This window comes from Talpa europaea, assembly GCF_964194135.1.
Source record: "Talpa europaea genome assembly, chromosome: X".
Lineage (NCBI taxonomy): Eukaryota > Metazoa > Chordata > Mammalia > Eulipotyphla > Talpidae > Talpa > Talpa europaea.
The window spans coordinates 63,529,669-63,547,470 of record NC_140081.1 but is presented as its reverse complement, the minus strand read 5'-3'; the positions used below and the strand labels follow the sequence as shown (position 1 = coordinate 63,547,470).

Below are 17,802 nucleotides of genomic sequence, written 5' to 3'. Positions count from 1 at the left end.
AGAAACTCTTACAAGGTACCGTGACTCCTCATGGGGGCAGGCATCTAATAGGAACCCTTGGCATCTTGGGAGTGGGGAACAAATCCTCTGATGTCTATTCCCTAAAAGGCAGACAAAACCCTTGATAACAATTATATGGGAGCGGGGATCCGTGGGGGTAGACAGCACATTTCCCAAGGGCATAAGCTCCAGGTTTGAAGGGACACGGCTAGCCATGGCTGTGGACGAGGGGTGGGGGAGTGGGGGGGGCTTGGGGAAAGGAAAATAATTATATTCCATAGTTATTGAGTGTTTAGTATATGCCCAGCCCTGCTCTAAGTACTTTATGGACAATGATGTGTTGTCTATAAAACACCCCTATAGGGCCTCCCCTGGTGGCACAGCGGTTGAGCACTGGGCTGCGAAGCTGCCCACAGCCTCTGCAGCGCCAGTTCTATCCCCAGCGAGGGTGCCACATGGCACGCAAACCTCTCCTGCGGGGCTCTCTGCTCCCCTCAGCAGTGTATTTCTTCAGTCTGCCTTTTCTGCTTCCCACTCTGGCTCTGGTGAATTCTCTCACCCTCCCGCGCTTCTGACTATATCCAGTGTTTGTATAAATAAATAAATAAATAAATCTTAAAAAAAAAAAAAAAAAACCCCTATAAGGAAAGTATTATTATCTCCATTTAGAGGCAAGGCAAATGAAGCACAGAGAACTTACCCAACTGGTAGTATAAGACCCACAGTTTGAATCTAGACAATCTACCTCCAAATCCCATGCTCCTAGCCATTAGCACCCCACCTGTGTAGGTGAGCACCTATCCTGCCCTCCACCTTCTGACTTAGCTGTTCTCCATTCAGGACCTGGTTCCCTCCGCCAGGGGCTTTCATTTACCTTGAGGGATATCCTCACTATTTGCCATAGTAATGCCTCGAATCAGGGTGACCTTAGAACACAGAACAGAAGTCTCTCCTAGGAATTTGAGGAGGAAAAGAGGTGTGTCCTAAATCAGATACTTGGAGGAGGAAGGCAGTAAAATAACTGGAAGATGGGAGAAAATCCCTTCTCCCCCCCAAGTAATACAACCAACCCCCTCCCCACTCCACATACACACACACACACACACACACACACTCACACCACACATAGTTCTGTGCCTGATTATTCCAGCAGAAGCACAGAAGACTGCCAGTGAGGACACTGCTTGTTAGTAAGGAAGCTTAACAAATGTGTCCTCCAGCTCTGCTTTTGCAAAAGACCAGAACTTAGGAGGATGGGTGACCTGCAGAACTGCTGGGGCTCAGACAGCACCCCCAGCAAGGGCAGATGCTGAGAAGACACTGGACTGTACTATAGGATTGACTTATTCAAGACCCTGTAAACCAAGGAAGACCTAATAGGGATATCCAGAGGAAACCTCGTTCCTTTACTCTTGAATCGTTTACCATGCAGGATACCCCTGCATCTTGTTAACCAGTGAGCTACCTAAAGACGGTGCTCAGTCTCCCACATTTCTTGAGGCTTTCGCTTCTCTGCATGCAAGCATAGTCCTGGAAACTGACCCTTCATTTCCCGAGAATAAGCTTACTAAGCAGAGAACAAACTTTCCCACAGCGCTTCTCTCTCAAAGGCTTGCCATCCTGTGTCCACCTCACATTCCCTGTCCACCTCACATCATCAGACATCTTTACAATTACCACCTACTAGTCTCACTTTATTTCTACTTTCTCAAGCACATGGTCTCACCTGTGCTGACCTGACTCAGTTTACGCCTCTATAAAGCGAAGGCGATACCGCCCTACATATACGCTAGAGCTCTGAGACTCTGATGAGATAAAGTTGCCAATAAACAATAAAGTCCAGAGCTCTGTACACGCTGAGCCACATGTGTCTCATCCACCAGCCCTGGAGCTCCTCTTCTCTGAGCGTTCCCTTGCTCCTTCCCCACAGAGTATTTGCACATAGTAAATAAGTTCCATGAATTCAAAATATGACTTGGGGCATTTGAGGGCGACAGTGACCTGTACGTCTCTGTTACTGTGAACTGCTTCATGGCCAAAACCTGGGCCCAGTACTGCCCGGGATCTCCAACAGCAGCACCGGGGCCACCAAGGGAAGCCTATGTCAGCCATGTTCCTTCAGAGGAGTCCAGAGGAAGAAGGGCTGCGCCAGGCTCCAAGGAGACCAAGTGAAGGCTCAGTGTACGCTGTTACAGAGGTGTCCCCTTATCCATGAGGTGTATGTCCTAAGACCACGGTGGATGCTGAAACCCTCAGTAGCATTGAACCCTAGATGGACTCTGCTTTCCCTATACATGCACGGTCATTTATAAATGGGGCACAGGACGAGATGAACAACAATAGTAATAAACAATTATAACAACAAATTGTAATGAAAGGTATGTGAATGTGGCCTCTAGCTATCTCTCTCAAAATATCTTATAGAGCATAATATTTTTGGGCCACAGTTGACAGCGGGGAACTGAAACCACAAAAATCAAAACTGCAAAGCAGGGGGGCGGTTGCTGTAATAAGGCGTGGGGGAGGGTGATGAGGGGACTGACACCAGGATGGTAGAGGGTGAAAGGGGGACAGCAGGAGACATGGAAACTGCTTGGACACTGGCCCTTTGTTCATTCCAAACCGTTTCAGGCCCAGCTGATATGAGCGCAATGAGGGGAAAAGGCTGCATGGGATCATCTCACTCTAGCAGCAGACAAATGACTTAAGACACAGGAGAAGGGAAATGATCACAAACCCAGAGATCTGGACCTTCAAGGCCATCTCCTTCATTTTACCGTGGAGGCCCAGGAACCTGGCATAATTCCCCCCAGGTCGCGGAATCAGAGAAGGTTCCAGCCACAGCTGGAACCCAGGCAGCCCAACCCATGCACTGGTGTTCATTCTGTCCCTGCGTCCTCCCACCAGGGGCAGTGACACTTTTTCTCCCCCCACACCCATAGGGCCCACTGGATCTTCACAGCAGTCGCAGGAGTCAGATGGGACAAGGGCTATCACTGCTAGTTTCCGGGAGGAAAGTGAGGCAGGGAAATATCTGGTATCAGTAGCCACAAATATTGACATGGCCAAGAGTATATACCCTAGTGGTCCAGACAGGGCAGCCGAGGGAGTCAAGGAGCCACAGCTGGCATCAGACAAACCTGAGTTTGAATCAAACGTCATAGATTACTGTCCATGAGACCTTGAAGTTACTTTTCCTCTTTGGGCCTCAGTTTTCTCAACTAGAAACTGGGGAATGACAACAGCACTGACCTCACAAGCACGTAGCCAGTGTCCATTCTTCCTTTCTCTGTGCACTCTCCCCAACCCCCACCGCCCTCCTCCACCCAGTCCCAATGCCTCTCTCTTCCAGTGGGAGGGAGGGGAGGAGCAGCTGATAAACACAAGCTGAGAAAGTGAGCTTTGGAACACATTGCCAGCACCACTCTCCTATCACCTGGTCCCAGCGCCTCCTCCCTCCCTCATCATTCCGACAAGGACAGGGATCAGAGAATACTCAGAGGGACTGGCACTCCCCATGCCAGTTGTGTTCCCGGGCAGGCAGCCTGCAAAATCTTTAAATATAAATTAAAAATAAATAAATCAGCAAATCCCAATTGCCTGACCTTGGAAGCAAAGAGACAGACAGATAGACAACAGATGCAGAGGAATGAGCCAGAAGGACCAAGGGCCCCACAGCTTGGGGGTGGGGGAGGAGGTGGAGGCAAAGATAAAATGAAGGTGAGAGACAAGTGCACAAATACGATGCTCACCCCATGGCTGACTCCCTTTTGCCCCAGACAGACAGCCGAGCAGCTTTGTGTCCTGGTAGGACCAGGTCCCGCTCTTCTTTAGTACCACAAAAACCAAAGCCAATGTCAAGTCCTGACACTGACTCACGAGAATCCCAGCAAGCAGGGGCTTGGTTCAAAAGAGCAGGTGAGAAAATAACAAGTAGTTCCTCTTTCCAGCAGCCCTTGCCCTTGATGCGCCCAGGTATACATGCCTGTTCCTTTGCTATCACCACCGTGCATCTGGTTTTGAGAACACTGGTCTGCTTTTGTTTTGGGGCCTTGGCAAGGGAATGCTATCCCTCAGCTACAATATAGGCATTACTTGGTTGCCTCCACTGTCACAATTCAATCTCACAGATGGCTGTTCCGCAACCAGGCTCTTGGGAACAAGGCTTTTCCCCATTGCTTCTCCTAATTCTCTTCTTTGGCAGCAGGTCCAGGCAGGCTATAAGCTGCAGAACTGGCCCAATTCTGTCTGCTCCAGGCTGGGCTGACCTGATCAGCCTCCAGCAGAAATCAAGGCTGTGGCTGGTAAAAAGCAAGCTTCTTGAGGACCTCCCTGCAAGAGACCCCTTAGCTCAGGGTTTGAGCTAAGACTCTTCAACCCAATAGTCTCTTTGCCTTTGTGTTCACTTCCTGTGTCCCCATATCGGAAGGACAGTTTCCCTAAACCAATTGCCAGGTGTGCTGGCCGTCGGGTTTCTGAGCCCTGGAGCCCTGGACATCTCTGCTCAGGTGCAGTGTCAACTCAGCCAGAAGAGGTAAAGCTTCTCCCCACCTTTGAGCAAAAAAGCAAGCTGGCCTCACGGGATCCAGGACTGCCAAGCTGGCAAGCCTACCGACAGGGCTCCTTAGGTCAAGTTCCCAGTATAAAGATGGTGGTGGGACTGGGTGGAGCTAGTGGAGCTCACATCACAGCCAGAAACATTCCGAATGTGAAAGTGTCTTGCTGGCCTCTAACCAGGTGCCGGTTGCCTTTGTGTGTCCTCCAAAGGGGCATCACCTCCAGGTGGACACAGGGACAGATCCCAATGCCCAGGAATTTGGCTGCTGGGCTCTGACTACTCCCTACTCCCTGCCACTTACCTCTTAAAAAAGAAAAAAGATGAATCAGGGAAAAGGAAACTCACATTTGCTGAGCAAGTATTGCTTGCCAGACACTGGCTCAGGCCCTTTACCAATACCTGCTCCCATTTCTTTCTATTTTCTTTTCTCTCCTGCTGGGGTTGGGTAATTTTGCCTCGGGTGCAAAGAATGGCATTGACTGGAATTTTGCTAGTCACACTGTGGCTAGTTCTTGTGTGGCCCCTTTTGTTTTATTTTGTGTTCATTTTACTTTTTTTCTTTCCCTCTTTAGCACCCTTCATAATCCCATCTCCTTCCCTGATGGACACGATGCCTGTGCATTTGATTTCCATAGATGATTTTATTCTAGGCACCCTTTTCTGCTTTTTTTTCATGCAATGTCACAATTATAGAGGGCTAATTATGTTCATCTCTGTGGATCCCGTGCATTCGTTCTGACTACCGCATCAGGGTTTCACGATTTGCATATCTTGCATTTTATTTGAACATTCCTCTGTGGATGGACATTCAGGTTGTTTCTGGGTCCTCTCTATAGCGATATTACAATGAACACTTTCAGACGAGCCACTTTGTGTACTTGTGAGAGCAATTCTTGGGGATAGAGACTCAAAAGTGGAGTTGTTCTATCACCGGGTGTGTACCGACTCAAATTCTCTAAATACTTCCAATTTGTTCTCCAAAATGGCTGCATCAATTTACATAACTCCTAGCAGTGTGTCAACTTCAGTCTCCCTACATTGTTACCAGCATTTGTCCCTAGTCCACACTTTTAAACTATTTTGTTCTGATGGACTTAAAGGAGTATCTTCTGCTGTTCTGCTTTGTCTTCCCCAACAATGAGGTTGAGAATTTCTTCCAATAATTTTGAGCCACTTATTTGAACTTCCTTTTCTATAAATTGCCTATTCATATGTGCATTGTTTTCTTCTATCAGATTTCCTTCCTTGTCCTACTTATTCTGGACATTAATCTTTTCCATCCATATACATTCACATACATTACAAATATTTGCTCCAAGTTTGTCACCTCTGTGTTTAACTTGCTTTTGAGTCCTCTGTAGAACAGAAATGTTTATTTTTAGTGAACTTTAATCAAATCCACCCACTTTCCCCTTTAGATTTATGTTCAGGTCTTGTTTCAGAAATCTCCCTTGTCCCAATGCTATGAAAGATATTAGCCTACAATTTCTATTAAGGGTTGTGTCATTTTGCCTTTAGGGTTAAGTCTTCAGTACCTCTAGATTTTATTTCGTGTATGGACATGAGATAAACATTTTATCTTGTTTTTCTAGATAACAAGCCAATTTCCCCACTAGCACTATGTTGCTCTATGGCTCACAGCTCTTAATTAAGCTTTAAGTCAAGATCCATTTACTGAGTTCCCAGTGTGCTCCATGCCCTGATGTTGTGGAATTTATGACCGCAGCCTGCCTTCAGGAAGTATGCCATCCTGCGGGTGGGCTTGAGATGTGGCCACAAGGACAGAAGAAGAAACAAAACAATATCTAAGTAGGGATAAAGTCCTTGGAAGCAAAGAAAACAGCTTTGGAGGGTTAAAAAGAGAGCTGAGTCCCAATTCCCAGACTGGAACACAAAAAAGAGTTGGATTCGGGGTACTGGGACTTTGATACCTTCACTCTGAGGTGCTCCTCAATCAAGCCACCTTTATGCAGTTGCCAGAGAATGAAGGAGCAGATAGGAGCTTCCGAGACTTATGATCTGGCCTTGTGGGTGCACTTAGGGCTTCCTTCCATGCCCTTCCCCCTTTTCCGGAGCCTCAGCCAGCTAGGGTGCCAATTAAGAAGGAAGCAAGGTCATTTTTTGACTGGAGTCCAGGCACCCAGTCCACAAAATCTCCCTGAATCAGCTGTCTCCCTTCTCAGAGCAATGGATTTAATTAAAGGGGATTATTTGTAAAATGATAATAATAATAACTCACTGCTCTTCCGGAGACCACATTTCCTCCACAAATAGGCTTTAATTTGACCACCAGAAGGAAGGGAGATTTTATGAACTGGGTGTCTGGACTCTAGTCAAAAAGGACGATGGGTTATGAGAGACCAAGACAGGAATTTCCTCTTTCCAGAAGCCTCCCTTAGCCTAAACTTCTGGCTTCTAGGTTACCCATTCCTTTCTAATTCTGCTGCCAGAAAGGAAAAACTATGGAGGCTTCAGAGAATCCTCCTACCCCTGCCTCCTGGACCCCTCTGCCTCAGGGTGCTGTGCCACGCCACACCTCGCCATGTTATGCTACAAAGGTATAACACCTTGCATTCCAAAGTCGGCCCTCCCTGGAGTCTGCATTGCATTGTACATACCAGTTATCCTCAGCCAGGCAGACTGATTTTGCTCCTAGTAATCTCCTTCTGCTTTAGTGGTTTGAGACTTTGGAGGGGTGGGTGGGAGGGGTACAGAGGTGGGGGAAGAAAGGCAAACAGAACTCATCAAAACCAACAAACAAAAAAAACTCGAACTCCCAGCTCCTTAATCCTCTCAGGACCTACTCCTCACCACGGCAACCAGTAAGCCTCCAGGCCTCCCAAATCCTCAATCCAGTTGTTAGTGAAAAGCGGAGGCTGGCTGCTTTGCCTGGGATGATTTCAATCCTGGGTAAATTAAGCTGGTCCTGGGGAGATGCGGAAGTTGAAGGAGGAAGCAGAGAGAAGAAGGGGGAGACTGGGGTGAGGAATGGCGTATCCATTAAGCTGCATCTCTCAAGAAGTTTCCTGAAAAGGTGTGGAGGACCCCCAAAGCCAATTTGCATTAACCCTCAAAGGTCTTGGTGAGCCCTGGCCCACCCCAATCTTCTTCCCTGTTCCCCTCAAGCAAGCCACTTAGAGCTGAGGGATCCTTCAGCTTGTGTGCAGGTACCAGTAGCTCTTCGCAGCCCAAAGGGATTTGCTCCTTCTTTGACTAGAAGCAGAAAGAAGAGAGAGAAAAAGTTGATAGGGTTATCAATTTTCAGCTCGCCCAGGAGACAGCTGGTCACTGGTGAGTGTATAACTCTCCAAGGAAACATGAGGTATACTCTTTAGGAAAGGTTCTTGGCAGTTCTGCCTCTGTGACCTCCATCCCTGGCTCCCCAGACCTCCCAGAGGCACGGTTGCCACAGCCCTCTAAAGGTCACTGACTGCCAGGGGTGATCTATCAGAGCCCAAGGTAGGCAGTTCTTCTTGTCATATCAGAGACTTATATCTCCACTGGCAGCTGCACTAGCAGCTATCTTTCCTAAGGAACTGAGGCTGGAGCTGGGCATGGGGCTGGAGAAGATTCACGAATTCATATAATGGACTGAGCCTTGACTCAGAAATCATAGCTGAAGCTAGTCCCCGGGCAGCCCACACTGGCCCTGTCCCACCCCACACAGAGCCTTTCCTCCATGCAAGCTTTCACAAGGAAAGAAGAGGCAGTCAGGTGGGGAGGAGACCTGAGAGGAGGTCCCTGAGAGTCTCACTCATGTTCATGGCAAGTGGAGGATTACCAGCTCAATTTGTATTCTTAGTGGGCTTGATTTCCCCTATTGGAAAGGGACCTGGACACTCCTGCCTCCTTAAAAACACTACCTTCCTTCCTCTGTATGTTCCCTGTACCTGACACCATCTGTACACTCTTTCCCTTGCCTTTAGTGACTGGCTGAGTTCCAGGTTCTAGAAAAATATTCATCTCCTCTTCAATTTGAGGCCTTAATAACTTAGAATTACTAATTTCTGAGTCAGTGGGGAGTCTTGCTTTCACACACTTTGGAAGTCACTAAAGACCACTAGAGCAGGTACCATGTCTCATTTGCTCACCATGTGTTTCTGATGTTTGCATGACAAGAGTTAGTATTTAATGAAGATTTTTTTATGCAGCCTACCATGTGTATAAATCTCAGTTTGTTGATCATTTAACATAAACAGCAGCAGCTACAACTTCTATTCATTGAACAACTACTATGTGCCAGGGCTTGTGTGAAGACTCCATATACAGCTTCTGCAGCCACCCAAAGTGCAGCTGCCCAAAGGGAAGGTGGCCCCAGCCCCTGTCATTGTGAAGAAGCAGGAGGCCAAGAAGGCAGTAAATCCCCTGCTGGAGAAAAGGTCCAAGAATTTCGGCATCGGAAAGGACATCAAGGCAAAAGGGACTTCACCCTCTTTGTCGAATGGCCCTGATATGTTGAGCTGCAGCTGCCAAAGGCAATTCTCTATAAGCAGATGAAAGTGCCTCCTTGCATGAACCAGTTCACACAGGCCTTGGCCCCCAAACAGCCACTCAACTTCTTAATCTGGTCCACAGATACAGACCAGAGCACAAGCAAGAGAAGAAGACTGTTGGCCCCAGGTTGAGAAGAAAGCTGCAGGCACAGGGGATGTCCCCATTAAGAGGGCTTCTGTCTTTCCAGCAGGGGTTAATACTGTCACTGCCCTGGTGCAGAAAAAGAAGCCTCAGGTGTGGGTGTGGTCACACACGACATGGACCCCATCAGCCTGCCCTGTGTGGAAGAGGGGGGAATCCCTACTGCATGATCAAGGGGAAGGCCAGGCTGGGGCGTCTGGTCCACAGGAAGATTTGCCCCACAGTCACTTTCACACAGTTTAACTCAGAAGAAAAAGGAGCCCTGGCTGAGCTGGCAGAAGCTGTCAGGACCAATGACAATGACACATTTGATGAGAAACAAGGCAGTGTCCTGGGTCCAAAATCTGTAGCTCCCACCGCCAAGCAGGAAGAGGTGAAGGCTGGAGATCTTGCACTGCCCTGGGTTGAGCGTATGCTGTTGCATCTTCTGTACATAAAGATCACAAACGTCCTCCTTCAGCCAGTGTAAAAAATAAAAAAGACTTCATATATACACTGATTGAAACCTTATAAGAACACTGAGGGGTAGAATCTATTATTTCCTTCCATTCCACAGATGAGAATAAGGAGCTCAAGGATCTAATTCATTGCCCTATACTCAGATGGTTAATAAATGATAGAGCCTGGAACCAAACTCATGGAGGCACCTGTGCCAGCCCCAGTGTGGACAACAGTGCAGGGTGACAATCCTCCAGGGGTCCACTCCTAGCTGCTCTGACGGCCAGATTGCTTGCCACACGATGAATGGCCTTGCCAGCTGACAAAGCCAGGCCTGTGCACCCTCCTGGTGGGCTTCAGTTTCTGAGCAGAATCCCAGGTCATCCCCAGAGTAACGCAGATAAGCCAGGCAGTCAGGTCTGGGCTAAGAGGCTAGGGGAGCCCTGGGCAAGTGCAGCTGGCTGGCTGGTGCCCTGGGGCTGGGAGAGGAGGGGCCAGGCACTAGCTGCCTTTGGACTCCCTGAGGCTGGGCCCTCACCCCTGTCATGCAGAGGGTGGGCAGGGGGCCTCTGAAGCTTGGGAGCCTTGGTCTCCAGGGCCCTGTTGCCATGCTGCCTGGGTAATCAGGGGGCCCCACCCCAGCGTTCGCAGGAAATCACGGCCTGTGGATCCATCTGCATCCACTGTGAAGGGGTGACTCAGGCAGCCTGGAAACCTCATCTTCTCATCACCAGAATGTCATGTTCGCTAGGAATGAAGCGCCAGGTCCCGGTGACTTGAACACTGAGACACATGAACACTGAAAGGTCACGCTTCAGCAGACTGGCCTCTGGAGGACCGGGCTCTCCGGGGAGAGGCCAGTAGCTGCCGATGCTGGTGCTTCCTCAGGCCGCATGTGCCGGCTGCACCATGCCCCGCAGACTGTTGAGGCCACGCTGTGGGTGTCCTGGTTTCACATTGAGGAGCCCCGGGCTCTGCTGGGCTGGGTGGGTGTTCACGGGCACGGAGCCTGGAAGACGGGGCTGGGAAGGGGATGAGGGCAGCCGGGCTCCAGAGTGCGCGCCCTCAGCGGCTGCACCACACACCTGCCTCCCTCCCTCTGCAAGGGACCCCTCAGACACAGAGAAGCCAAGCCACGTGCTGGGTCACACAGCTGCCAGCTGCCAGAGCTGGAGCTGCATCAGGTCTCCCCTGCCCACCCAGGCTTTCCTCCCGCAGGCCCCGGCCCGGGAGCCCCTCCAGGTCCAAGAGGACCTGTCCCACTTCACCCAGCCTAGCAGCATCCCGAGGCCTGGGCAGAGGCTGAGTGCTCCTCAGCCCCACCACTGGGTTTCCTCTGACTGCTCAGCCCCGGAAGGACATTCCAAGACTGGAAGCATGGAGGGATCAGGCCTTGGGCCTTTGGGCAATGCCTTGGAGCAGGATGACGCCCACACAGCTCCGTGGTCACCGGCAGTGATGAGCGCCGCGTGAACCATCACCCTCCTGCTCCCTGGGTCTCGGGGACTCCCTGTCACAGGTCCTCGGGAGCCCTCCCAGCCCAGCCACTGCACCCCTTCCTCCCGGGCCTTTCTCCCTGGCTCACTGTGGGGGCTGCGGCAGGTAGGTCACTCCCACCCAGGGCTTTTAATGAGGAGTTTTGTCGTGCCCAGGCAGTGGCGATGAATAATTCAGTGAAGGAGGCCCAGGAAATGTTATTCTTTCCCAGAAGAATCCCTTGACAGTGGGAGAGGCAGAGAAGGACTGCATCTTATTATGGGAGGATGGGGGCGGGGTGACAGCGGGAGGCAGGAGGAGGAGGAAGGCTACATGGGAGTCTTAACAGAATTCTAAGTGATCCTGTTCAAGCCACTTTGCCACTTAGGAGTTAAGCCTACTTAGGCTGGTGCAAATCCTCGGTAATCTGCTGGCTTTTGCCCCATCAAGCAGCGATCTCTTTATGACCAATGTCTACTTCCATAGAGCAGTGCTGTAATCTCTAGGGGCACTTGCCTGTTTTCTTTATTCATTGGACTTTTAAAATGATTAAGAGTGCTCAGAGGGGAAAGAGGACAGATGGAGGGAAGGAGTGACATGCATTCTTGGTCCTGATTTAGGTGCCAGGGGAACAGAAACAATTTCAGAGAAGCACTTACCAGCTTGCACTGCATCTGAGCACATATCCCTCCCTCGTGGGGGGAGGGAGGGGGTTGAGGAGAAGGTATCAAAAGGTTTTTCTGCAAGGTGATGTATTTTGCTTCTGACAGTTCATGGAGGATGCCCGGTGCTTCTTTTTGGGACAAAGCATCATCTTCCTTTGTCAGTTACACAGCCATCCCCCAGTCAGAATTGGCATATGACACAAACAATGTTTCTAATGCTTTATGTGCCAAGAAGACCCAGTGGCTTTTGCTCTGGGGTTCTAGAGTTAGAAAAGAGTGGGATTTAGCGATCACTTTTCTATTTGTTGGCTGTGTGACCTTAGGCAATTTGTGTCACCTCCGTGAACCTCAACTTCCTCATCCGGGAAGTGAGTAAAGTAACTCCCTCTTATGATGACTGATGACTGTGAGAAATATAGGAAAGATAAAAATGCTTGGCAAATGGTAAAACATTTTGCTTGTATAAGAATATTGAGGACTAGAAAGGCACAATGAGCAACCAACTCTCCTTATCTGGGCTCCTTTGGACAGACAGATCTGCCTGTTGTGTTGGGAATAGTATATTCACCTCAGAAACTGTCAGCAGAAAGCTAACTGGCATTTTGGGGAGTCAAATAAGAAGCTTAATATCAAATGGCACTTCCTTAATACCAGTGGTATCGAGAAAGGCTTGTGGAATTGAAGAACGTGGACTTTCTGAGTGTTACCAACCATCCCGGTTTGACTGGGACTCTCCTCAATGTATACTTGAAAGTTCCTGGTCCTAGGAAAACCCCTAGGGTTGGCAAACCAATATGATGGGTCATCTTAGTTTCTTATAGAAGTGCCCACCTGGATTCACCTTGAATGGGGAGAAGTCACTGAACATCTCCACATATCCCTCTGGCCAAACGGCTCCCTCTCTGCTAAACTTGCTTTGTCATCTATCTAGAAAGAAGTGCCCAGAGCGCTTCTCCCTCCAGCTCCTCAGCAAGTAGCCTCTCGTGTCTTTCTTTCGGGAAAGGTATGATATCAAAAAAGAGCCATGAATTATGAAAACAACAAGAAACAAGTATTACAGAGGATGTAGAGAGAAGGGAACCGTTGCATACTGTTCGTGAGAATGTAAATTGGTGCAACCTCCATGGAAAACAGTATGGCAGTTCCTCAAAAAATTAAACATATAAATTTCATATGATCCATTTTCTGGCTATTTAGCCGAGGAATACAAAAATACTATCTCAAAGAGATATCTGCACAACATTATTCACAATAACCAAGAACTGGAAACAATCCAAGTACCCATTGACAGACAATTGGATAAAGAAATTGCGGTATGTATACACAATGGAATACTACTCAGCCATAAAAATGATGAAATCCTTCCATTTGTGACAACATAGATAGACCTAGAGGGTATTATGTTAAGTGAAACAAGTCAGGCAGAGAAAGGCAACCATTATATGATTTCACCCATATGTAAAAGATAAAGAAATAAAATTAATGAACAAACAAAAAATGAAGACAAATTCTTAGATAGTATGAACAAAATAGTGGTTTTTAGAAGGGAAGAGGGGAGGAAGGTGGATAAATCTCGTAAAAGGAGTCAGTTATATGGTAAAGGATGGAAACCAAACTTTTGGTGGTGAATGAAAGTTGGGATACACAGATGTTGATTTATAATGATGTACACCTGAAACCTATATACTGTAACTTCAATTAAACAATTGCACATTAAACAATGTTACTTCAATTAAAGAAATTTGTAAATGTGTCATGACACCTGGCTAGCAGGTCCCCATGGCATATCCATAGTGCTAGAAATGGAAACATCAAAGCTTCACTGAGGGGCTAAGTCCTGGACTTAAAAACCAGAGCAGAAAAAAAGTATCAGCTGCCGGATTCACAGGGTAATAGAAAAGAAGACATATAGCATCACCATGGTAACCATCCTCCAAAGGCCCCCAGCACCTGCTCCTTTCTACACAAGATTTCCCCAAACAGGGATATTTCTTACTTCCTTATTTTTCTTTTCAATAAAGATGTTAATTTTATTTCCCCTCATTTGTGCTTAATGTTCCAGTAGCAATTTAGCTTCTCCTCAGCTCTCCAGCCCCTCCCTGCCTCTCCTAAACCTTTTCTTCCCTTGTCTCCCCATCCATCCCTTCCCTTATATCTCCTCTGTTTATTCTGTCCCCACAATTTCCTGCCCCCCTTCCACCCAGCAAGATTTCTAACCATTTCTCTTCTCCCAGAGCTAAGCCCTCATCCAGGATGCTTTATCAGCTGCAGTTCGTATAGTCTAGCAAGCATTGGTCCTTGCTCTGGATGAGCACTAAATGGTACTCCCTCCAAAGTCCACATCCTCTGGCCTGCTACCCCCAACCCTGGGGACAGAGTGCTATAAAACCCCTGCAGCCCCAGAGAGCAGATGAAGGTGAGAACGGGCTCCTACATCAAGAAAAATAATAGCTTATTGAGTGCTGATGACACAGTTTATGTCTATCATCACATGTAATCTTCATGACAACCCAGAGGTCTTATTTATTAACTTGCTTACAGATGGAGTGACAGAGACTTAGACTGTTTAAAATCACTTGTGAAAAGTCACCAATAGGTGGTAGAGCAAAGATTAAAATCCAGGAGTCCAGTACAAAGCCTGCCCCTTACATAATTATTTTCAGAAGAGTTTGGGGAAAGACAATCTTGTCCTGACTCACTGAATGGGAATGGGGTCCAGGCAAGCCCTTTCACCAGCATCATTTGGAGGGGATCTGGTCAATAAAAAGGTCCATTGGAGCAGGGGAGCAAAAAGAGGAGAGAGGAGTTATACAGTCTCTCTTCAGACACTTAGTGCTTGCATTCATTCATTCTTTCATTCATCCAGCACATTTAGTAAGTGCTTCCGATTGAGCCAGGATGCTCTCAGCCTAGCCATAGGCATCTGTGTTATTGTGGAAAGGAGCGGCTTTTATGAGGCCTGGCTCTCCACTTAACCAGCTCTGAGTCTGTTTCCAGGGAAATTACACTTGCGAGTTGTCAGAAATCATGGCGACGGAAGCGCCAATGAGGTGCCTGCACAAGAAGTGGCCAACTGTGGAGACAGAGCCAGTCTGGGAAGCTTCCCCGGAAACAAAGGGGTGGCAGAATTCTCCTAGAGGTGGGACGGTCTGGGGTGCTAGGCCACCTACCAACTCTTAGCAGTGGGCCCTCTCAGTAGATGGAACCCAAAACTGCCCCCATGTGGCTTACTTTGTGTGGTCAGAGACCCAGCCCTCTGGAGAACAAGGCCTCCGCTTGTGACACCGATCTTCTCTGCTGTTGAGGTCTCTGGAAAAAGAACAACTTTGCTGAGGCAATATTATTTTCATCACTGTCATTTTTTAAATTTATTTATTTATGCATACAGGAACTGGGGTGTAGGTCAGAGGTGCGGGGTGGGGGGTGTGAGTGGATTCACCAGAGACAGAGTGGGGAGCAGAACAGGCAGATCTACAGAAATACACTGCTGAGGGGAGCAGCGGGCGAGACAGGAGAGGTCTGCTGTGCCATGTGGGTAGCTCCCTGGCCAGGATGGAGCTGAGGCCTCAGTGGCTGCAGATAGCTTGATAGCGCTGAGACTTTAACCCCTGCGCCACCAGGGAGGCCCTGTCATTGTCATTATTATAGTAGGACAATGTACGCCCACCCAGGGGTTGCCAGGGAAGTAGGTCCCACAGGACAGGGATTAAAGAAATGGTTTGGGATAAGGTAGTGAGACAGATACCTAGATATTCTAAGGAAATCCATTCATTTCTGTTTCTCTCTGCTCTCATTTTTGCGTATTTGGGGTTTTTGTTTGTTTATGGTTAGAAGAGAATGAGTAAACTGGAAGAAGCCGCTTATATGTGCATAATTTAACTGACTGGTGGCTTAATAAAAAGGGATGCCCTGGCCCCACTGGTGATCCTTTACTGCAAAGTAGCAGTCAGGAAGGCCAGTTCGCCTGGGCCTGCGCTCTGCTGGGAAGAGCTCATGTCTATCAGGTGCAGTGCCAAGTGCCAAGGTGTGCACATCTGCACCTTGTGGAGAGGATGCGGGAGTGTTACTGCACACAGAGGAGAGGACTGGTTTGGGCTTTGGATGGAAGGCAGTGATTTGATGAGGAATAGCTGGCGAGGGAGCCTAAGTTTCTGCAATCTAGTCCAAGCTCTGCACCGAAAAGCTGGATCACCTTGAGTCTGTCATTTCACTTTTGATCCTTCCCTTGACCTTCAAAAATAATAGGTTGGATTTGACCTCTAACATCCTAGCCCCTGCTAACATTCTATAACTTTGCAGTTTTGCATAAGATTTTGAGGATTCTAGTCCTTCTTCATTTGCCCCTTGTGAGTCTCTCCTGTTGAATTCTGGTCTGCCTCCCATTCCTCAGCACAGCAATGTGTTTCAGGCATCAAAGCCACAAGGCACTTCGAAGCCACCTGCAAAGACAGTCAAGGCTGCTGTCCTCTCTGCTCGTGGCAAGCTGGGTGAAAGCTCTGCACAGAGACATCTGAGGAAACTTGAGTCAACTGCATTTTCCTTCTAGTGCAGCTCAAGCACAGCACAGAGCTGAAAAGTTCTGGTGGCCTGGGGCAGGAGACAGTGGAGCAGAATAGGAAAGATTCAAGTCAGAGAGAAAAATCTCTGTGTTCGTAGGATCCCCTCACAAGATGAAAGCAACTTCACCATCAGCAAGGTTTGATTTGGAAGGGAGTATTGATTATGGACTAACTGTCCACTGTCCCTTAGTGTTTTAAGGATCCTGTCTGTTCTCCCTTGACTAGAGCTGCCAGTGGGGGGTGGGCCTGTCTGGCTGTCTCCTGACTTAATGGACAACTTGTTTGACCTTTGGGGAAAGGTCAAACCCATGGTCAGACTCTGAGTATTGCAGACTAGAGAAAGTGCAGTTTCTTCCTACAAAAGCCTGCAGAGTGACCTCAGATCCCAAGGCAATCAGGATACTTGTTTTTTCTTCTACTCTCCACTTACCTCCTGGACCAGGAGGTACATACAGCATAGCAAAATCAAATCCCAGGAAGAATCAATCATTCTGTACATCCTAGTCCCCATTCTTCATATGAAGAGCCCTATCCTACCCTATCCTAGATCCATCTCGCAGTTGGGCATCCATCTCACTGTTGGGCATCCGTAGAATTCAGCTCATCTCTGGAAGAGGACATCTAAATGTGCAGATGGTAGAGGCCTGCGTAGGTAAAGAACAGTGAAGAGGCCAGAGTCTGAATGTGAAATGGGACATGAGACAAACGTTTCCTGCACACTAAGTACCAAAAGAAACCTAGTATCATCACTGCTTGTCTATCCTACTGGTTGACTCGAGTTTCACCAACTTGTAAGCAAAGTATAGTTATATTTGGGGAAAGTGGATGTAGACTCAGATTGGATATATAATAGGTGAGGCAGAAAAGACAGAGATGGGGGCCTCCCTGGTGGCACAGGGGGTTAAGATGCAACACTATGAAGCAATCCGCAGCCACTGCAGCACGAGTTCGATCCCCGGCCAGGGAGGTGACACACAGGGTGCAGCAGACCTCTCCTATCTCGCCCACTGCTCCCCTCAGCAATGTATTTCAGTCAGTCTGCCTGTTCTGCTCCCCACTCTGTCTCTGGTGAATCTTCTCATCCCCCCACCTCTGGCCTGTACCCCAGTTCTTGTATGCATAAATAAATCTTAAAAAAAAAAAAAAGACAGAGATGGATGTGTTGTGAGTCTTCATTTTCCCAAGTGCGAGGTGGATCTAGGAAGGACCAAGAACAGATGAAATTGAACAGAGGAGTTGAGATAGAGACCCTGTAATACACTGGGAATTGTTGTGAACCTCACCAACTTGGAATAAAGAATCTTCTCTACCTCTGACAAGCTGGAAGCACTTGAGTGGCAGAAACTTCTCTCCACAGTAACTAGAACTCTTTTCCAGTCTCCATGGGGACAAGAGAATCCCTTCTGAGTAAGGGGCTGAGGAGGGTCCTTTGGTGTTATTAAAGTTTCTGGGGGACTCCTTCTACACTTAG

General features: G+C 48.2%; 1 pseudogene across 1 annotated transcript; it reads left to right on the top strand.

Annotated features, from left to right (window-relative positions):
• The first annotated feature begins 7,875 nt into the window (after nucleotides 1-7,875).
• Nucleotides 7,876-11,104, top strand: LOC311187627 (large ribosomal subunit protein eL8-like; annotated as a pseudogene). Its single transcript has 4 exons — nucleotides 7,876-7,880; nucleotides 8,815-9,603; nucleotides 10,520-10,617; nucleotides 10,850-11,104. The product of its transcript is annotated as a large ribosomal subunit protein eL8-like (transcript).
• Nucleotides 11,105-17,802: the final 6,698 nt, after the last annotated feature.